The following is a 24,004-nucleotide window of genomic DNA, read 5'->3' as shown; positions in this document are numbered from 1 at the left end:
GCAAATTTATGAGTATCGAATGGAACTACTATCTATGTTTTGAAAATTTCTGAATACGAAATGCAATTTTCTGAATATTAATTTTACTATTCTGAATATGAAATGCAACTTTCTGAAAATCAATTGCACCTTTCTGAATATCAGTTGCAACTTTCTAAATATGAATCTGAGCATGAAACAGAAGAAGGAATTTTCTGTATATCAATAGTATTTTTGCGAATATGAAATGTGATTTTCTGAATATTAATTGTACTTTTCTGAATATGAAATGTAACCTTTTGAATAAAATTGCATCTTTCTGAATATAAATTGCATTTTTCAGAATAAGACTAACACTCATTTGATATCAAGAAAATTAAATATTAAGCCTGGCTCTGTAACTTACTTACTCAATTGGCGCTTAACCGTTTAAACGGTTATGGCCGTCCAACAAGACGCGCAAGTCGCTCCTTCTCTCTGCCAACCGGCGCCAATTGGTCACACCAAGGGAGTTTAAATCGTTTTCCACCTGGTCCTTCCATCGAAGTGGGAGCCGCCCTCTACCTCTGCTCCCATAGGCGGGTTCCGATAGAAACACTTTCTTGGCCGGAGCGTCATCTTTCATTCCCATTGTGTAACTTACAGCACAAAATAAAATTTTCTAAGAGTGACGGGTTAAGGATTGTTGTCCTTCAATTATAAATTGAGGCAGAGTAATTTACATAGAATATGAACTTGTTTTGGAATTGGTGAACTACCTTTGGCTAAACGGACTGTTATAAAGTTCAATTCTATGTTTGATTTGATGTTGTGTTTGTAAGCCAATTTTTTCATAAAAGTAGTATCATTATATATCTCCATCAGAAGCTATGTGCTGCTATGTGTTATGCTAATTAGGTCATGGATATATGAAAGATGAGACTCGGTAGCTCAAGGCTTCAGGACAATGCCTCTTTACAAATAGGCAATCTGAAAGGTATAAAATGTTTACCTCTCTTCTAAACTTTCAAAAAAGCTTAAAGCTCTTAGTAGAAGGATTGTAAAAAATAGAAATGAAAATTAATTATAATAGTTCAATTCATACATATGGATGTTGGTCATTCATAACAATATATGTATGTATGTAAGTAAGAACACACACATTTGCAAAATAGATTTTGAAAGGCCAGAACAAAACTGACAACAGCAACAGCAAAAGAAATTTAATAAAAAATATCAAAGTAAACTGACAAGTGAGCACCGCAGCGAAAGAAAAACAAAAAGTGCAAGCAAAAACTGTCACCATAACAATATGATATGTATTTAACGTGCTATGAAAGAGGAATGCAATAATAGAAAATGCCGAGAGATGCCATCAAATTCTAATAAATAAAAATAAAAAAGTCGTCATTGCCATAAAAAAAAGGATAACAGAAGAGAGAGTGCAACTTCAAAAGCAAAGCAGTAATACTAGTGAACTAAATATGCAGCTGGTAGACCAAAGGTAGAAGTAACCAGTGCAGAGATCTAAGCTCGATTGGAGCAAAACATATATTCCCAGCTGTGAGTGTCTGCAAAACACTGAAACTTTCGTTTTTTCCATTCGTATTGATTAGCGGAATTGATTTTCAATCGAGATACAGATAAATTAAGTTATTCTTGCTCACGTTCGACTATTGTTTTATTCAAGTCTTCATTAATCAATTTTCAAAAAACAATGAGCCTATAACTACTGGCGGATCCCACAATTTTTACATCCTTTGTATTAGGTCCGTTTCATGTTTGTCCACATATTGCAGTACAATATCGAGGTAACTTGAAATAAATTTTTGATCTAGAGTATTAAATGTTGGAACATAGTTCAGAACCCGATTATAATGCTTTATTTATTATTTATTTGCCGCTCAACCGTTGAAACGGTTACGACTGTCCAGCAATACATGCCAGTTGTTTCCTTGTTGAGTTAACTGACGCCAGTTAATCACTCCGAGGAAATGCAAATCGTTCTCTACCTTGTTCTTCCAACGGAGTGGGGCATCTCTCTTTTCTGCTCCCATAAGCGGTTTTCGAAAAGAATACCTTTTGACCGGAGCATCATATATCATTTGCATAACATATTCTAGCCAGAGTTGTTGCAGTGTTTTACTTTGCTAGACTATGTTGATGTCGGGGTAAAACTCGTAGAGATCATCACTAAATCTTCTTCGGTACTCGTCGCAGCTAACGCTTGGAAGTCGGCAAATCTTTAAAACAACATTTCTCGTGAATACTTTCATAACCCCCTTATATGATGTTGTCATCGTTCATGCTTCTACACTAGGTAGGAAAAGGGTACAGCAAGTGATTTGTAGAGCAAAAATTTCGTTTACCGTGTAGCCGCACTAGAACAATATACTATAAAAGCGTGCAATTACTGGCATATGCTGAAGACATTGATATCATCGGCCTAAACACCCGCGCTGTTAGTTCTGCTTACTCCAAACTGGAAAAAGAAGCGGTAAAGTTGGGTCTGATGGTGAGTGAGGACAAAACGAAGTACCTGCTGTCATCGAGCAAAGAGTCATACGTGCCTTGGCAACCACGCTACTGTTGGCAGCCATAATTTCGAAATAGTAAAAGACTTCGTTTATTTGGGAACCAGCATCAACACTAGCAACAACATTAGCACTGAAATCCAGCGAAGAATCAATCTTGCCAATAAATGCTACTTTGGACTAGGTAGGCAATTGAAAAGTAAAGTCCTCTCTCGGCGAACGAAAATCATACTCTACAAGTCACTTATCGTACCCGTCCTGCTATATGGGGCAGAAGCATGGACCATGACAACAGCAGATGAAGCAGCTTTGGGAGTGTTCGAGAGAAAAGTTCTTCGAAAGATTTATGGACCTCTACGCGTTGGTGATGGCGAGTACCGAAGAAGATTTAATGATGAGCTGTACGAGCTATACGCAGACATCAACATAGTCCAGCGAATTAAAAGCTGAGGCTGCGCTGGCTAGGCCACGTTGTGCGAATGAAAGATGATGCTCCGGCCAAGAAAGTGTTTCTATCGGAACCCGCCTATGGAAGCAGAGGTAGAGGGCGGCCCCCACTCCGTTGGAAGGGCCAGGTGGAAAACGATTTAAACTGCCTTGGTGTGACCAATTGGCGCCAGTTGGCGGAGCGAAGGAGCGACTGGCACGCCTTGTTGGACGGCCATAACCGTTTAGATGGTTAAGCGCCAATTAAGTAAGTATGATTCTTCGCTGGATTTCAAAGCTATTTTTATTATTTCTGTTAAAGCTGGTTCCCAAATAAATGAGGTCTTATACTATTTCGAAATTATAACTGACACTTTGCATGAAGACAGGCAGGCACTTTGTTTTGTCCTCTTTTACCATCAAACTTATCTTTTCCGCTTCTTTTTCCAGTTTGCAGCAAGCAGAACTTACGGCGCGGGTGTTTGAGATGATAATATCAATGTTGCCAGCATACGCCCTTCAATAAAGTGGTTAAGTTCTGTAGCTTGTATTATTTTCTCCAGCATCAAATTAAAGAAATTTCACGATAGGGGTAACCCTGTCTATAACCTCGTTTAGTTTCGAACGGCTCAGGGAGGTCCTGCCCAATTCTGACTCAACGTCATTTTCCACAGCTGTGTAAGTTTTGCGGCGAAACCAAATTAACACATAGCGGCATATAGACAGTCCTTTTCATGCTGTCGAAGCCCGCTTTAATATCGACGAAGAGGTGATTTGTGTGATTTGTTTTTTCACTGATTTTTTCAAGATTGGCGCATTGTGAAAATCTGTTCGATGGTAAATTTACCTGGTCTGAAGCCGCACTGATAAGGTTTATTCAGCCGATTCACGGTAAGCTTCAATCTTTCACGCAATACGCTTGACGTGACCTTATATGCGATATCAAGAAGGTGTGAAGTCCGATGCCTCTATCCACTCCTCCATTTGAGAACTCCGCTGCACACTTTGTAGTCTTGCTTTAACTTTTGCCTTTTGGTCACTGATAAAGTTCTATTGAATGCGCCGGAAAATATTATACACATTTGGGGACTAAAAACATATACCATTTATATACCAAAGTACTTTAAGACGAATAACAACAAAAGGGTAAGAGGTAGAGAACGAGGCGAGCACCGAGGCTTCTATATGGCTGAGTTGATAAAGGAACTAGAGTTCGAAACTCAACTTCCGAAAAGCTAGCTGATAAAAAAGTGAAGTTCAGAAACATGTCTTAGTAACTTTCGCTGCGTACAAAGTTTGTAAATTTTCTCTAATATCAATAAATTTTATTTTGTTTTTAGTCGAAAAGAAAAAAAATAGCGTTAACGTTTGAATAACGATAAAGTTAACCCTTAACACGAAGTGCATAAGCAATACCAAAGCAAGCGTTCTGTTGTTTGTGTGTAGAACTAACGTTAAAGGAAAGGCAAGGCAAAAAAAGGAAATGGAGGGAAAGAGTGGCGATGTGATATCGACGAGGTATATTTACACGCGTTATTGCTTTGTTTTCGAGATATTCTACATTTTATATCAACAACAGAGGTTATCGATGGATTTTTAATTTTTTCGACAGTAATCAGTTTCTTATCGTAAATTTATCGATTTACTATCGAAACTAAATTGATCATTTATTGATATAATACCGCTATGTTATCAAAAAGTTTAAGATTTGTCATCGAAAGGTTATCGATTTACTGTCGAAGTGTTACCAATTTGATACCGGCGTGTTGTTGTTGTAGCGATAGGGATACTCCTCGAAGGCATTGGGGAGTGTTATCGATGTTGATGGTCCTTTGCCGGATGCAGATCCGGTATGTTCCGGTAACAAGCACTTGGCAGCAATTTGGTATGACAACACGCTACACAACTCTTTGAATCAATTCGGTATTTTAGTCGCCTTTTACGACAGGCATACTTGCCGCGGGTATATTCCAAGTCTTCTAACGCACTAGGGTTGATACCGGCGTGTTATCGATCAGTATCGAAGAATTATTTATTTGTTACCGAAAAAGTATCGATTTCTAATTGAAAAGTAGCGTTTTGTTATCGATTTTTTATCAAAAATATATCGATCTCTCTTGGAAAAGTTATCCATTATTTAATTAAAAATTATAAATTTTGTTTCTATTTGTTATCGGAAGACTATCAATTTTCTATCAGAGTGTTATCAATAGTTACCGGTGTGTTGTCGATTTTTAAACAGAAAGCTTTCAATTTTTTTTTTCGATAAAAAAAACCAAAGAAAACACCGATGACTCGTTAAGAAACCGACAGCTTGACGATAATAATCTGCTATCGATATTAAGCCGATAGTTCAACAATTAGATCCCGGTATCGGCTGTTACCAAAAAGAAGCCGACTACGCAGGTCTTCTAAAAAATCTGTTCCCGCTCAACTTGAACCACAGGGCGAGCTATAGTTAATCTAAAAATATTAGTTTGGTATATGTGCACATACGAGTACTTGGTACACACACTCTTTTTCTTTCATCTTGTGAATTTTTTGAGCCCAATACTAGTACCTTTGTTAAATTATTAAGTTTTCTTATAAAGGGCTATTTTAATGCCATAAATACAAAGTACATTGAAAAGTGCTTTTGCAGGACTGAAATAGGGCTACCCACATATAGCCAATATGTATGTTCGTGGTTACTTTTTAAGTTTTCCTATAGCAACAAAATATATTAATTGAATAAAATTACTCATTATAAACTCGCATCTAGACGAATATTAAAATTATTTTGTTTGGGTTTTGCATCCGGTTATATATATGTACTAGAAGATCCGACAGACGTTGTCCTGCCCTAAATTTGGCCAATCTGCACTTTTTCCTAATTTTTTTAATCACTCCTCCCTCCGTCTTTTTCGCTTCATCTATCTCCATCTTCGTCTCATTCTATCTCTTTCTCAATCTCCTTCTCTCTTTTCTCTTCTCTCAATTTCTTCTCATTCTTCTGCATCCCTTATTACCTGTCCCAGAAGATGGTATGTATTTTATTCCAGTCCCAGTTCCATTCCGAGTCTCAGTCCCAGTCCTAGTACTAATCCCAGTCCCAGTCCGTCTCTGGATAATATATTACTCTGTACTAAAGCACTCATTAACAGCTTTCATTTGATATCCATATTCTATACACACCTTCTAGGGGTACCCAGGTCCACGTTTTGTCCTACATCTCGAGACCCTAGTCACCCAGGCGTATGAAAATTACATTGATACACAAACACATCGGACAAATTATGCTACTGAAGAATATACGAGCTTTACTGCATTGCAATCATTGCCAGCAAATAGGTTTGGGGAAGAAAATGATGATAATGTCTCCAAGACAACATGCAAGTGAAAAGTTGTTGTCTCAACTTTAGCCGGATGTGGCAACTTGTAGGACAACAGTTGTTGCATGATGTCATACATATTGCCTCTTGTTGCTGCTGTTGCTGTTGCAGTTGCCACTTTGGCAAGGATGTTTATATTTAGTTGGAGCAACAGCAATTTACAATGATCAACATTTTACCCTAGAGATATACATGCACATATACATCTGCATGTGTATAACTTTGATTATGCTATTCCTTCCATCTTCAATCCTTAAAATGGTGACTACTTCATACGGCGTCGGTTTGTTTGTGTTAACACGGCTGTTACTGCTGCTTGCACCTCGCTGCAACTGATATTCCTTCTTTGGCGCATGATAAGACGTCGACTGACTCCAAGTTCACCTTTGCTGCTACATGCAGACGTACAATGTATAAACGCAACAACAACATACATAAATACGATATTAGGTGTAGTGCAGCAGTGTGGAAATCATGTGTGTATGGCAGCGCTTTCTTGCTGCTGTTGACATCTGCCCTAAATACCACGAGCTTTGTTTGCGCAACTGCATCCGCTAATATTGTTGTTTGTTTTTTGCGTGAAAGAAAATTTTGTGTAATCTCGTTAGATAATTATCACCAGTTCATCGCAACAAACCATCCAATGCATAAACAACAACAAATGAAAATAGTCACCTCAGTGCACTTTCGTTAATTGAAATTGTTCGTGTTAGACACCGTTATATTGAACATCGGGTGTGCTATGACAACGAGAATATTCTTTCCATCGAACTTACGGGCATGCAGTTCAATCTAAAGAAAGACGTTTTGATTTCCTTAGTGTTAAGAGAGATAAGGTTAAAATTAAAGTCGTAATGCAGGTTGAGGTATTTTTATACCATTCATGAAAATGAAATGGTATATTAATTTCGTCACGAATCCTAAATTGTAAGTCATTAAAGGAAATTAGATAGGCCCACCATTAACTATACCGAAATAATCAGGATGAAGAGCTGAGTTGATTTAGCCATGTCCGTCTGTCTGTCTGTCCGTCTGTCCCTCTGTCTGTTTGTATGCAAACTAGTCCCTCAATTTTTGAGATATCTTGATAAAATTTGGTGAGCGGGTGTATTTGGGTGTCCGATTAGACATTTGTCGGAACTGGCCGGATCGGACCACTATAGCATATATCCTCCATACAACCGATTTTTCAGAAAAAGAGGATTTTTGTCATATCTTCCTCAATTTATCAGATTGAAGCTTCAAACTTCACCAAATACTTTCGTATATTGCACATATTGTTGTCTAAAAAAATTGATGAGATCGGTCATATATATAGTATATATCCCCACAACCGATTGTTCAGATAAAAAACTTTTCGTAATTACTGCCTTATTTTAAGAGCTAGAGGCTTCAAATTTCAACGAATGCTTAAGTATATAGCATCTATTGTTGTCTGAAAAAATCATAAAGATCGGTGGTATATATAGTATATATATGGTGGTATATATAGTATATATATATAGTATATTCATATATATATTTTCGCAATTTCTGTCCCATTTTAACAGCTAGAAGCTTAAAATTTCACCAATTGCTTACTTATATAGCGTATATTGTTGTCTGTAAAAATATAGAGATCGGTGGTTTATATATTATATACCCCATATAAACTGTTATTTTTGCCCCGTTCTTACAGCTAGGAGCTTTAAATTTCCACACATTTCATCAAATAGTAACGTTTATGTCATATATTGTTGAAATACGTGATTCGTAGTCATAGGTTTTACATGCAAACCACAAAAAACCTGAAACTTTGCATTCTCACACAAAGTACCTACCTATTTTTATACTCAGTTGAGCAGAGCTCACAGAGTATATTAACTTTGATTGGATAACGGTTGGTTGTACAGGTATAAAGGAATCGAGATAGATATAGACTTCCATCAGTATCGGTCCGTCCGTCCGTCTGTCCGTTAACACGATAACTTGAGTAAATTTTGAGGTATCTTGACGAAATTTGGTATGTGGGTTCCTGGACACTCATCTCAGATTGTTATTTAAAATGAACGATATCGGACAATAACCACGTCCACTTTTTCGATATCGAAAATTTCGAAAAATGGAAAAAGTGCGATAATTCATTACCAAATATGAATTAAGCGATGAAACTTGGTAGGTGAGTTGACCTTATGACGCAGAATAGAAAACTATTAAAATTTTGGACAACGGGCGTGGCACCGCCCACTTTTAAAAGAAGGTAATTTAGAAGTTTTGCAAGCTGTAATTTGGCAGTCGTTGAAGATATCATGATGAAATTTGGCAGGAACGTTACTCTTATTAATATATGTCTGCTTAATAAAAATTAACAAAATAGGAGAACGACCACGCCCACTTTTTAAAAAAAAAATTTTTTTTATTCAAATTTTAAAAGAAAAGTTAATATCTTTACAGTATATAAGTAAATTATGTCAACATTCAACTGCAGTAATGATATGGTGCAACGAAATACAAAAATAAAAGAAAATTTCAAAATGGGCGTGGCTCTGCCCTTTTTCATTTAATTTGTCTAGGATACTTTTAATGCCATAAGTCGAACAAAAATTTACCAATCCTTGTGAAATTTGGTAGAGGCTTAGATTCTAGGACGATAACTGTTTTCTGTGAAAAAGGGCGAAATCGGTTGAAGCCACGCCCAGTTTTTATACACAGTCGACCGTCTGTCCTTCCGCTCGGCCGTTAACACGATAACTAGAGCAAAAATCGATATATCTTTACTAAACTCAGTTCACATAATTATCTAAACAGACTTTGTATTAGTATAAAAAATAGCCGAAATCCGACTATAACCACGCCCACTTTTTCGATTTCGAAAATTACGAAAAATGAAAAAAATGCCATAATTATATACCAAATACGAAAAAAGGGATGAAACATAGTAATTGTATTGGTCTATTGACGCAAAATATAACTTTAGAAAAAAACTTGATAAAATGGGTGTGACACCTACCATATTAAGTAGAAGAAAATGAAAAAGTTTTTCAGGGCAAAATCAAAAGCCCTTGGAATCTTGGAAGGAATACTGTTCGTGGTATTACATATATAAATAAATTAGAGGTACCCGACAGATGATGTTCTGGATCACCCTGGTCCACATTTTGGTCGATATCTCGAAAACGCCTTCACATGTACAACTAAGGGCCACTCCCTTTTAAAACCCTCATTAATATCTTTAATTTGATACCCATATCGTACAAACACATTCTAGAGTCACCCCTGGTCCACGTTTATGGCGATATCGCGAAAAGGTGTCCACCTATAGAACTAAGGCCTACGCCCTTTTAAAATACTCATTTACACCTTTCATTTGATACCCATATCGTACAAACAAATTCTAGAGTCACCCCTGGTCCACGTTTATGGCGATATCTCGAAAAGGCATCCACCTATAGAACTAAGGCCCACGCCCTTTTAAAATACTCACTAACACCTTTCATTTGATACCCGTATAGTACAAACAAATTCTAGAGTCACCCCTGGTCCACGTTTATGGCGATATCTCGAAAAGGCGTCCACATATAGAAGTAAGGCCCACTCCTCTTTAAAATACTCATTAACACCTTTCATTTGATACCCATATCGTACAAACAAATTCTAGAGTCACCCCTGGTCCACCTTTATGGCGATATTTCGAAAAGGCGTCCACCTATAGAACTAAGGCCCACGCCCTTTTAAAACACTCGTTAACACCTTTCATTTGATACCCATATCGTACAAACAAATTCTAGAGTCACACCTGGTCCACCTTTATGGCGATATCTCGAAAAGGCGTCCACATATAGAACTAAGGCCCACGCCCTTTTAAAATACTCATTAACACCTTTCATTTGACACCCATATTGTACAAACGCATTCTAGAGTCACCCCTGGTCCACATTTATAACGATATTCCGAAAAGGCGTCCACCTATAGAACTAAGGCCCACTCCCTTTCAAAATACTCATTAACACCTTTCATTTGATACCCATATAGTACAAACAAATTCTAGAGTCACCCCTGGTCCACGTTTATGGCGATATCTCGAAAAGGCGTCCACATATAGAAGTAAGGCCCACTCCTCTTTAAAATACTCATTAACACCTTTCATTTGATACCCATATCGTACAAACAAATTCTAGAGTCACCCCTGGTCCACCTTAATGGCGATATTTCGAAAAGGCGTCCACCTATAGAACTAAGGCCCACGCCCTTTTAAAATACTCATTAACACCTTTCATTTGATACCCATATCGTACAAACAAATTCTAGAGTCACCCCTGGTCCACCTTTATGGCGATATCTCGAAAAGGCTTCCACATATAGAACTAAGGCTCACGCCCTTTTAAAATACTCATTAACACCTTTCATTTGATACCCATATTGTACAAACGAATTCTAGAGTCACCCCTGGTCCACTTTTATAACGATATTCCGAAAAGGCGTCCACCTATAGAACTAAGGCCCACTCACTTTCAAAATACTCATTAACACCTTTCATTTGATACCCATATTGTACAAACGCATTCTAGAGTCACCCCTGGTCCACTTTTATAACGATATTCCGAAAAGGCGTCCACCTATAGAACTAAGGCCCACTCCCTTTCAAAATACTCATTAACACCTTTCATTTGATACCCATATTGTACAAACGCATTCTAGAGTCAACCCTGGTCCACTTTTATAACGATATTCCGAAAAGGCGTCCACCTATAGAACTAAGGCCCACTCCCTTTCAAAATACTCATTAACACCTTTCATCTGATACCCATATAGTACAAACAAATTCTAGAGTCACCCCTGATCCACGTTTATGGCGATATCTCGAAAAGGCATCCACCTATAGAACTAAGGCCCACGCCCTTTTAAAATACTCACTAACACCTTTCATTTGATACCCACATAGTACAAACAAATTCTAGAGTCACCCCTGGTCCACGTTTATGGCGATATCTCGAAAAGGCGTCCTATAGAAGTAAGGCCCACTCCTCTTTAAAATACTCAAAAACACCTTTCATTTGATACCCATATCGTACAAACAAATTCTAGAGTCACACCTGTTCCACCTTTATGGCGATATCTCGAAAAGGCGTCCACATATAGAACTAAGGCCCACGCCCTTTTAAAATACTCATTAACACCTTTCATTTGATACCCATATAGTACAAACAAATTCTAGAGTCACCCCTGGTCCACCTTTATGGCGATATCTCGAAAAGGCGTCCACATATAGAAGTAAGGCCCACTCCTCTTTAAAATACTCAAAAACACCTTTCATTTGATACCCACATAGTACAAACAAATTCTAGAGTCACCCCTGGTCCACGTTTATGGCGATATCTCGAAAAGGCGTCCTATAGAAGTAAGGCCCACTCCTCTTTAAAATACTCAAAAACACCTTTCATTTGATACCCATATCGTACAAACAAATTCTAGAGTCACACCTGTTCCACCTTTATGGCGATATCTCGAAAAGGCGTCCACATATAGAACTAAGGCCCACGCCCTTTTAAAATACTCATTAACACCTTTCATTTGATACCCATATAGTGCAAACAAATTCTAGAGTCACCTCTGGTCCACGTTTATGGCGATATCTCGAAAAGGCGTCCACATATAGAAGTAAGGCCCACTCCTCTTTAAAATACTCATTAACACCTTTCATTTGATACCCATATCGTACAAACAAATTCTAGAGTCACACCTGTTCCACCTTTATGGCGATATCTCGAAAAGGCGTCCACATATAGAACTAAGGCCCACGCCCTTTTAAAATACTCATTAACACCTTTCATTTGATACCCATATAGTACAAACAAATTCTAGAGTCACCCCTGGTCCACCTTTATGGCGATATTTCGAAAAGGCGTCCATCTATAGAACTAAGGCCCACACCCTTTTAAAATACTCATTAACACCTTTCATTTGATACCCATATAGTACAAACAAATTCTAGAGTCACCCCTGGTCCACGTTTATGGCGATATCTCGAAAAGGCATCCACCTATAGAACTAAGGCCCACGCCCTTTTAAAATACTCATTAACACCTTTCATTTGATACCCATATAGTACAAACAAATTCTAGAGACACCCCTGGTCCACCTTTATGGCGATATTTCGAAAAGGCGTCCATCTATAGAACTAAGGCCCACTCCCTTTCAAAATACTCATTAACACCTTTCATTTGATACCCATATAGTGCAAACAAATTCTAGAGTCACCTCTGGTCCACGTTTATGGCGATATCTCGAAAAGGCGTCCACATATAGAAGTAAGGCCCACTCCTCTTTAAAATACTCATTAACACCTTTCATTTGATACCCATATCGTACAAACAAATTCTAGAGTCACACCTGTTCCACCTTTATGGCGATATCTCGAAAAGGCGTCCACATATAGAAATGAGGCCCACTCCTCTTTAAAATACTCATTAACACCTTTCATTTGATACCCATATCGTACAAACAAATTCTAGAGTCACCCCTGGTCCACGTTTATGGCGATATCTCGAAAAGGCGTCCTATAGAAGTAAGGCCCACTCCTCTTTAAAATACTCATTAACACCTTTCATTTGATACCCATATAGTGCAAACAAATTCCAGAGTCACCTCTGGTCCACGTTTATGGCGATATCTCGAAAAGGCGTCCACATATTGAAGTAAGGCCCACTCCTCTTTAAAATACTCATTAACACCTTTCATTTGATACCCATATCGTACAAACAAATTCTAGAGTCACACCTGTTCCACCTTTATGGCGATATCTCGAAAAGGCGTCCACATATAGAAATGAGGCCCACTCCTCTTTAAAATACTCATTAACACCTTTCATTTGATACCCATATCGTACAAACAAATTCTAGAGTCACCCCTGGTCCACGTTTATGGCGATATCTCGAAAAGGCGTCCTATAGAAGTAAGGCCCACTCCTCTTTAAAATACTCATTAACACCTTTCATTTGATACCCATATAGTGCAAACAAATTCTAGAGTCACCCCTGGTCCACGTTTATGGCGATATCTCGAAAAGGCGTCCACATATAGAAGTAAGGCCCACTCCTCTTTAAAATACTCATTAACACCTTTCATTTGATACCCATATCGTACAAACAAATTCTAGAGTCACACCTGTTCCACCTTTATGGCGATATCTCGAAAAGGCGTCCACATATAGAAATGAGGCCCACTCCTCTTTAAAATACTCATTAACACCTTTCATTTGATACCCATATCGTACAAACAAATTCTAGAGTCACCCCTGGTCCACGTTTATGGCGATATCTCGAAAAGGCGTCCTATAGAAGTAAGGCCCACTCCTCTTTAAAATACTCATTAACACCTTTCATTTGATACCCATATAGTGCAAACAAATTCTAGAGTCACCTCTGGTCCACGTTTATGGCGATATCTCGAAAAGGCGTCCACATATAGAAATGAGGCCCACTCCTCTTTAAAATACTCATTAACACCTTTCATTAGATACCCATATCGTACAAACAAATTCTAGAGTAACCCCTGGTCCACGTTTATGGCGATATCTCGAAAAGGCATCCACCTATAGAACTAAGGCCCACGCCCTTTTAAAATACTCACTAACACCTTTCATTTGATACCCATATAGTACAAACAAATTCTAGAGTCACCCCTGGTCCACGTTTATGGCGATATCTCGAAAAGGCGTCCACATATAGAAGTAAGGCCCACTCCTCTTTAAAATACTCATTAACACCTTTCATTTGATACCCATATCGTACAAACAAATTCTAGAGTCACTCCTGGTCCACCTTTATGGCGATATTTCGAAAAGGCGTCCACCTATAGAACTAAGGCCCACGCCCTTTTAAAATACTCATTAACACCTTTCATTTGATACCCATATCGTACAAACAAATTCTAGAGTCACCCCTGGTCCACCTTTATGGCGATATCTCGAAAAGGCGTCCACATATAGAACTAAGGCCCACGCCCTTTTAAAATACTCATTAACACCTTTCATTTGATACCCATATTGTACAAACGCATTCTAGAGTCACCCCTGGTCCACTTTTATATCGATATTCCGAAAAGGCGTCCACCTATAGAACTAAGGCCCACTCCCTTTCAAAATACTCATTAACACCTTTCATTTGATACCCATATAGTACAAACAAATTCTAGAGTTACCCCTGGTCCACCTTTATGGCGATATCTCGAAAAAGCTTCCACATATAGAACTAAGGCCCACGCCCTCTTAAAATACTCATTAACACCTTTCATTTGATACTCATATCGTACAAACAAGTTCTAGAGTCGCCCGTCGTCCATCTTTATGGCGATATCTCGAAACGGCGTCCATCTATAGAACTTAGGCCCACGCCCTTTTAAAATAATCATTAATACCTTTCATTTGATACTCATATCGTACAAACAAATTCTAGAGTCACGCCTGGTCCATCTTTATGGCGATATCTCGAAAAGGCGTCCACCTATAGAACTTGGGCCCACTCCCTTTTAAAATTATCATTAACACATTTCATTTGATACCCATATCGTACAAACAAATTCTAGAGTCAGGCCTTGGTCCACCTTTATGGCGATATCCCTAAATGGCGTCCATCTATAGAACTATGGCCCACTTCCTCTTAAAATACTCTTTAATACCTTCCATTTGATACACATGTCATACAAACACATTCCAGGGTTACCCTAGGTTCTTTTTACAACATGGTGATTTTCCCTTACTTTGTCTCCACAGCTCTCAACTGAGTATGTAATGTTCGGTTACACCCGAACTTAGTCTTCCTTACTTGTTTATTTTATATTTATCTTAAAAATCGTTTAGGTATGTACATCTGTTCACTATATATTTCTTAACTTATACATCCGATTATTTGGAGATTATGAAAGAGATAAGATTATTGTTCAGCCCCATTCATGAAAGGTATGAAGTCTTCGGTACAGCCGAAGACAGTCCCGTCCTTACTCGTTTTTTGTCTTTTTTGTAAAAACTGCACAACACATCCTGTAATGATTTTGTGTTCACATTAATCGCTTTATCTATTTCAATCTCTCCGATTTTTGAACAGAGGACAGCAGACTATTAAATGTCAAAAGCCTCGTGTGCTTATCTCTTCACAGAATTATTAGAAAAGCGTCAAAGCTGAGCGAAGGCTAAAGGATTTGGAGAAACGCTCCTTGTTTTTTTTTTTGGGGCCTGAAGGGCATACTGAGTATGTATTTATATGACCGTTCAAAATAAAAATAAATGCAACGCGCAATAGCCCTCCTAGAGTTTCAAAGCGGATTCTGTTCCAATTTGCATGGTGCTCCTTTTAATTTTTCCTATGAATTGGCATGACAGCACCTACGTGTTTGATATCGACTCCAAACGACATCAGCAAGGCAGACAAATTTTCACTGAGATGCTTCTCATGGGGGAGCGCACACGGGGAACGCTTGCCTAATCACTTGCGAGAGGCGACCCCGCTTAGAAAACTTCTTTCTAATTGAAAAAACTAAATTTTTAATGTTGTTCCAGCCGCGGCTTGAACCGACGATTTCCGATGTTGTAAGCGGAGCACGCTTTTTGAGTGAGAGACAATTCCGCTCACAATAAATGAATTAAAGTGGATCAAATTTAGATAAAAATTCTACCTTTTTACGATTTCAAGCTCCTTGCGCAACCTCGAAATATTTTTTGATTGCCTACAATTTTGCACATATGTGCATATTTCAATATTTCTGGGTTTATAAATATGTAATAAAATTAATAAATAAAAAAAAATTAAAAGGATTAGCCTGGTGTTATTGGGCCACTTGAGGGCAGTGCGCTGCCACAACATTCCAGTTATTATTATTATAACGACAACACTTTGGAAAATAGGGGCCACCCTTATGCACATACACAAAATTTCGATATTTAGTAGTACGCAGAATTAATTAGTATACGTAATTTTATCGTAGATACTTATTTTGATCCGATTAATTTTGAAGTATTTCCTGCCCCTTATACCTGTTGCCAAAATGTAAATGTCTATGTACATATAAATGCAAGATTATATTCCTTATTTGAATTATCTCTTATTCTAAAAGAGCCATCTCTTAGTACACGAACTTACATGTACAAACATATGTACATACAGGCCCGACGAGAGGGGCCGGGGTTCCTCAGGGGGCCCGCGATTTAGAGATACTAAGAAATTGCTTTTAATTCAGGAGAGTCTTTAGTTGTTCCATGTGCAAATTTTAAGCCGCATTTCAAAAGCAACGAATATTGATAATGATTTTTTGCCTGGGCCTTCGAACAGTTAGGACATAATAAAAACATCAAACAAAAATGTATGAATCCGAAATAGTAAAGTTTTTGTGGTGACACTGATTAAGGTTCATCTTCAAAAAGGCTTCCAACAATACCACCAACTCTGTATCAAAATCCAGATTATTTAAACGACTTCGATATCGGTACCGTGAATAATGAGTTTTTCCGATCTCAGAAAGTCAACGAAATAATTCGTCGAGGTCGTCAAAAGTGTCCTGTTATTTTTCCACGCGATTGTCATGACGAGGCATTTCCTACCTCGTTGTTAAACAGAATCTTGCCAAATGGAGAAAAAGTGGAGCATGACTGGTTCGTGTGGAGTGCCAGTAGCAATGCCTTTTATTGCCTACCATGTCGTCTGTTAAGCACCAATACTTTAAATCGACCTAAAATTTGTTGTGCGGATATTCGAAATTCCTGATATGGAAGAAGCTATACGATAAACTGCTATCACACGAAAATTCTCAAGATCACATTAAATGTTATATTCAATGGCGATCTATACAAAATCTTACCCAAAAGGAGGCTACAATTGATACACTTATCAATGAACAGCTAATTACTGAAACTCAAAAGTGGAAAGAAATTTTATATAGAATTTTGGACACTATTTTATTTTTGGGTGAAAGAGGCGTAGCTTTCAAAGGCGAAAGTATATATCTTGGTGAACGAAACGATGGACATTTTTTGGGCATTTAAGATATCATGAATCACTATGATTCAATACTAAGAGATCATTTGGAGAAAGATAGGATTTCACAACAGCAGCACAAGCGTTTAAAAGTTCACTATCTTTCCCCAGATATTCAGAACGAATTTATAGAAATTTGTGCAAAGCACGTGAGGGAAAATATATTAGATCAAGGCAAGAAAGCCAAGTATTTTGCTATTATCGTTGATGATATGCCTGATGCTAGTCACGTTGACTACGTTCATTTTGCGCTAACTTCATCTCAATTCGAAAGCAACAAATTTTACAATTCAAGAACGGTTTTTGGCTTTCGTGAATTGTAACCAAAAAACTGGTCAGAAAATCGCTGATCTAATTTGCCATACTCTAGGTAAACATGAAATCCCATTAAAAGATTGTCGTGCACAAGGGTACGATAACGGCGCCAATATGAAAGGAGCTTACAACGGAGCATTACGTCACATTCCCGACAAAAACTCGAATGCTGGTCACTCGCCTTGTGCAACCCACAGTCTCAATGTATGTGGTGTTGATGCTGCAGAATGTTGTACGGCTGCAATTACTTTCTTGGGAGTTGTACAAAAATGTTTTACTCTTTTCAGCAGCACTCCAGAACGAGGGGACATCCTCAAAAAAATGTACCGAGCTCTCTTCATAGTCTTTCAGCCAAATCCAAATTTGACTGCGCAAGCATACGGATATGTTACCGGCATTCTCAAGTACATCAACAAGTTAGAATGTATTTTGCTGTCCTCAATTTGTTTCAAAATACTGACTACCATTAATGAAAGAAACGTGGTCCTCCAAGTTAGAGATGCCACAATAGATGTTGAGGTCCAATGGGAAACAATTTTAAACGAATGCAAAACAGTTGCAATTCAATTGAACATCTCGCAAAAGTTTCCAGACATGCTGAAGATAATTTAAAAAAGATAATTACGGAAGATTCAAAGTTTGATTTTAAAAACAATAAATTACTGGTGATCGTTGATTCGGTAATCGCTGGCATTACTGAACGATTTGCAGCTATGAGAAATTTGAGCGAGACGTTTTCCTTTTTGTAGCAATTTGAAGACATGAATGAAACTACGGTTCGGGCGAGCGCAGCAAAATTTGTCAAAAAATACAAGCCGGACATTTCTCAAAGCTTAGAATGCGAAACAATTCACTTGAAACACATTTACGAAGCAAATTTTGATAAAGGTCTGTCACCATTGGAATTGCTAAACGCCATCTATGTTCAAAATCTGTTTACAATTTTCCCTAAAATGCGTGCTGCTTTACGTATCTTTTGCACTATACCTGTCACTGTAGCAGAAAGTTCCTTCAGCGTCCTTTCAAGAATCAAAAACTTTCATAGATCGTATTCATCTCAAGAGCGAGTTTCAGGACTTGCCACGCTTTGTGTTGAATCCGTTTTGGCAGGACAGTTAAAGTTTGATATTATTATAAAAATTTTGCTGCGAAAAAAGCAAGTAAAGCCACACTTTGATATCCGAACTTTCTATATTGAGTAATTTATAAGCAAAAAATTTTTTTGATGTAATCCATCAATAATGATTCTTGAATAAGACGTCATTAATTCAAATTAATCAAATGTATTAGTGGATTTCTTATAGGGGGCCCGTAAATTGTTTAGTCCCGGGCCCGGATTTTCTCTCTACGGCCCTGTGTACATATACAAAATCTAATAATTGAATTTATTTACATTCCATCATCTCAGCATAGAGACGAAAGTATATTTCATCCGACTTTAATGGGATTTGTGTATATTTCCAATTATTGATACGTAATACATTCTTATTGATTGTCATGACGCTCAAGTCGTTATTTAATTCGGTGTTATAACTGTTGCTTTTATATTCACTTATACTATGTGTAAATTGCACATACAGTGGCAGCTTTACTGCGGGGTTTTTGTATTCAGAGCACCCCGATTTTAAAATGGTAATATGCAAAGAATGGCGGCCACCGTGGTGTGATGGTAGCGTGCCCCGCCTACCACACCGTATGCCCTGGGTTCGCACCCCGGGCAAAGCAACATCAAAATTTTAGAAATAAGTTTTTTTAAATTAGAAGAAAATTTTTCTAAGCGGGGTCGCCCCTCGGCAGTGTTTGGCAAGCGCTCCGGGTGTATTTCTGCCATGAAAAGCTCTCAGTAAAAACACATCTGCCTTGCAGATGCCGTTCGCAGTCGGCTTAAAACATGTAGCTTCCGTCCGGCCAATTTGTAGGGAAAATCAAGAGGAGCACGACGCAAATTGGAAGAGAAGCTCGGTATTAGATCTCTTCGGAGGTTATCGCGCCTTACATTTATTTATTTATTTTTAATATGCAGAGAAATAAATACTATACGGCAGCAGTCACTCTGTTTGGATTGTTTTCACACATTGTTGTTGTTGTTGTTGTTGTTGTAGCGATAAGGTTGCTCCCCGAAGGCTTTGGGGAGTGTTATCGATGTGACGGTCCTTTGCCGGATAAAGATCCGGTACGATCCGGTAACACAGCTCCATTAATGTGCTAGCCCGACCATCTCGGGAACGATTTATATGGCCACATTAAACCTTCAGGCCATCCCTCCCTCCCCACCCTCAAGTACCATGAGGAGCTTGGGGTCGCCAGAGCCTCGTCTGTTAGTGAAACAGGATTCACCGCGGATAGGTGAGGTTGACAATTGGGATTGGAGAAGCCATATATTGCGCTGGCAACCTGAAAGGTTGCGCTACACAGCCCCTTGAATCTCGCCAGAGCCTCGTCTGTTAGTGAAACAGGATTCGCCGCGGATAGGTGAGGTTGACAATTGGGATTGGAGAAGCCATATATTGCGCTGGCAACCTGAAAGGTTGCGCTACACAGCCCCTTGAATCTGGTATTTTAGTCGCCTCTTACGACAGGCATACCTACCGCGGGTATATTCTGACCCCCTAACCCGCTGGGGTAGTTTGCACACATTCTTACTATTTAGTATTTAAAAAACGCGAACTGCTAGAAGAAATTTGGAACAAGCGACCCCAAATTAGCGAGAAACAAAAGGAAAACTCTATGTTACTGACAAAAAGCTCTATCTTGGCCACCAGTGTAATGTCTATTATTTCGGTTATCGAAGTATGTATATGTTGTTCTGGAAAAGTGACCCTTCCCTAAGTAAAATCTTTATCACCACTGAAACATATATATATTGTAGCGAATTTACTGCAAATCCTCTTATTTGCCCTTTTGCTAAGTTCGAATCACTAATCTGTTGAATAAATAACTCGAATATTAAATATTGGAAAAATGGCCTTTATTAAAGTACTTCACAATAACACTTATACTTTGCAACTAGTTGGCTTAATAACCAAACTGACAGATAGCTTAAATGAAACTAAACTATTGCCCGACAGATAGCGTGCTTAACTGAAACTGCCCATAGCGCCTCTACCGCTGGTGTTTTTATACTCTGTGATTTCCTCGGGGCATCTAGATATCTGCATGTGCTTGTGCGTTGCTTCTCCGCCGCTTGCACGCGTATGTGTAGACATAATGATTGAATTATTGATGTGAATTCACGTCACTGCTTAGCATTGGCCTAGATATGGCAGTACCCCTTAGTGCCGCCAACATTCGTAACACTGCCCTCCACCTCGTCATCCCGATCAGACAAATCTCTCGATCTAAACGCTGCTAGCATCTCCAAATGAACCACCCTTCTACTTCTGGTTTCCCAATTGTTTGTATGAGGTAGATGACATCACTGATCCTCTTCACAACTCTGTACGGGCCTTCCCAGCTGCACCGATATTTGGATGGAACACCTTTCCGCCGGTGTGGGTTGTATAGCAGTACCAAATCTCCCTCCAAGAAACCTTCCGAATTAAAGTTATTGTCATACCTTTGTTTCATCTTACTTTTCATTACCCTGGGCCGTTCCCTCACACTCTGTTGCTTGGCCAATGAAGAACTACTTCGCAGAGCTTGATCTTGACGGATTGACTTTGCATCATCAGTATCGTCTTGACGTTTCACAACAGTAGTGCACGCTGGCTTGAAACCACCCTTGCATTCTTTCTGGAAAATTCTTTCAGTCGTTTTATTACGTCCATTAGGGTTTGTCAATGCCAGTGTTTTTCTCGCAGGTACCTTTGATTTCGCTTTTTTGGCCTATTCGATCCATCAACCTTTGCTCGATCTACTTTCCTTGACTTTCGTGGTCTCTGTCGAATCTCCTTTACCATCACTCGCTTACTGCTGAACCCTTTTTCCAAACTGAAGTTAAGTGCCACATCTTGGTTCTCATAATGCATCACTCTTCTCTGCATATCGATCTTGATGTCATGGTCAACCAAGAAATCCACTCCCAATATAACTTCATCAACAATCTCCGCCACAACGAATTTGTGTAAAACCATGACCTTCCCAATTAAAGCTTCACAGATCACTTCTCCACGGACTTGGTTATACTCACCAGTGACCGTACGCAACCTTGCTCCAGGTATTGACGTATGTGTAGACATAATGATTGAATTATTGATGTGAATTCACGTCACTGCTTAGCATCGGCCTAGAGATGGCAGTACCCCTTAGTGCCGCCAACATTCGTAACAATATATATATTTACACACATTTATAAATAATCATAAGCGCACATGACATTGGTTTATAGCATTACAAAACGTTCACCTATTCTTACACTCAACTTTGAGTATTCTAAGAAATGAGCTAAAATCCCCAATTTCAGTCTGGAATGTGATGTGATAAGGCTTTGCAAAATTTAATACATATAAACAAATTTATTTTCGAGAATGATTGCACATAAAATATTTGTGTTAACATCTACATATGTATATGTATTTTGCAAAGAGCTTATAAATGTATCAAATTACAAATTGTCGCTATATTAGCAGAAATACGCATTTGATGCTTGTAAATGACAGCCACGTCTTATTAATGGAATTGCTACATTTTGCTCTTATCTCTTTCTAAGTACATAGATGACATCTGTCAAAACCTGTACGAACAATCATAAATCGATTATATCCTTGCCATTTGAAGTACTGTGTCAGCAAAGATGATCTTTGGTTTCATCAATATGCACATTAGGGTGGGTCGATTTGTATGGACGAAAGTTAACCGATATCGCGCCATCGATTTTTCGATAGGATTTGGGCTCAGGAAAAAAACTACGCATTCCCAAATAAATAATTTTCGAGCCTGCGAAATTTCATTTTTTTGACTTTTTTCGACCTTGATTTTTTAAAGTTTTTTTTATCACCTACCAAAAGAATGTTCATATGTGTACCCTGTCAAACCCAAAAATGTCCGCTAAAAACGTTGGCGATAACAGTTTTTGAAAAAAAAAAAATTATTTATTTATTTATTTTATAAAGCCATATTTATTTATTTACTTTTTATCGCCAACGTTTTTAGCGGATATTTTTGGGTCGGACAAGGTATTCATGAAAATTTTACAATCAAATGAGAATTTTTTAGTAGGTCATGAAAAAAACCTTACAAATCAAAGTCGAAAAACAGTAAAAAAATGAAATTTCGCAGGCTCGAAAATTATTTTTTTGGGTATGCGTAGTGGAACTTTTTTTCCTGAGCCCAAATCCTATCGAAGATTCGATGGCGCGATATCGTGTAATAAATCGACCCAGTCTAATGCAGATACCCTGCAGGGAAGTCAGTAGCTAATGATACAAATCTCTGGTACAAAATTGGACTTAAGTACCTACTAGTTTGATAGTTTCACGATTTTCTCTACTTAAAATATCGACAGTGCGGGTTTTTTAAATCCAGCTGTACTTGTGGACAGAGTATTATAACTTTGATTGGATAACGCTTGGTTGTATACAGGAATCCAGATACATATAGACTTCCATATCTAAAATCATCAGCATCGAAAAAAAATTGATTAAGGCATAGCCGTCCGTCTGTCCGTTAATACGATAACTTGAGCAAATATTGAGATATCTTCACCAAATTCGGTATACGTACTTACCTGAATCCAGAACAGATTAGTATTGAAAATGAACGAAATCTGATGATAACCACGCCCACTTTTTATATATAAAAAATTTTGGAAAACACAAAAAACCTGATTATTTAGTAAATAATACACCTAGAATGTTGAAATTGGACATGTGGACTGATATTGAGACTCTTGATAAAAATTTGGAATCATTTTTAAAATGGGCGTGGCACCGCCCACTTGTGATAAAATCAATTTCACAAATATTATTAATCATAAATCAAAAATCGTTAAACCTATTGTAACGATATCGAAAATTTAGAAAAATGGACAAAATTATATAATTCAAAAACAAATACCGCTAAGCTAATGAAATTTAGTAGGTGAATTGGTTTAATGACACAAAACATAAATTCCGAAAAATTTTGGAATATGGGAGTGGCACCACCCACATTTAGTAGAAAAAAATTTGGAATTATAACAAGCCGTAAATCAAAAAACGTTAAGGATATTACATTGAAATTTGGCAGACACAGTATCCTTGCTAAATTATATAGACTTAGTGAAGATAATCAAAATCCAATAAAGATCACGCCCTACTCTTTCTCCCAATCCAAACGAAATATGGCATACTCACAATGAGTGAAATCGCCTGAAAGCCACCGACGTTTATACCCAGCTGTTCCTGTACAAAGGATATTACAACTTTGATTGAATAACGGTTGGTTGTAAAGGTATAACGGAATCGAGATAGATATAGAT

Source organism: Eurosta solidaginis, chromosome 2 (assembly GCF_040869045.1).
Source record: "Eurosta solidaginis isolate ZX-2024a chromosome 2, ASM4086904v1, whole genome shotgun sequence".
Classification (NCBI taxonomy): domain Eukaryota; kingdom Metazoa; phylum Arthropoda; class Insecta; order Diptera; family Tephritidae; genus Eurosta; species Eurosta solidaginis.
Note: the sequence above shows the minus strand (reverse complement) of the source record.